Raw genomic sequence first — 425 nt, 5'->3', positions numbered from 1 at the left:
CAGCAGAAATAAACATGTTTACATATGAACATCCATCCCCCTCCATCCTGAATTGTTTGTAAACCAGAGATCTGTCTATTCTTTCATAAAAAAGTCAGTGCACATCCAAGAATATTACAGTACATTACGAGAGAGGATTATATTGATTGATTAATTGCGATTAAAAATTGTAATTGTTGCCCAACACTAATAACAATACTAAATATACTATATGCATACTTCTTTGGAATCCTTTCAGAATGTCTCATTAGAACCAGTTCACATTAAGGTCCTACATACAGTATAGCAGTGAGCTGAATTATGGGTCTGACTCCAGCAGTAGCACCCTCGGGTGGTCAGAGGCCACAGCAGTGATCTAATGCCATGCTGACTGAGGTCCACTCTGACATTATGCCACCAGTCTCTGTGTGTGTGTTTGAGAGAGA

Source organism: Morone saxatilis, unplaced genomic scaffold, assembly GCF_004916995.1.
Source record: "Morone saxatilis isolate NCDOM2014 unplaced genomic scaffold, NCSU_SB_2.0 Contig22, whole genome shotgun sequence".
Classification (NCBI taxonomy): domain Eukaryota; kingdom Metazoa; phylum Chordata; class Actinopteri; family Moronidae; genus Morone; species Morone saxatilis.
This window is presented reverse-complemented; position numbering follows the sequence as displayed.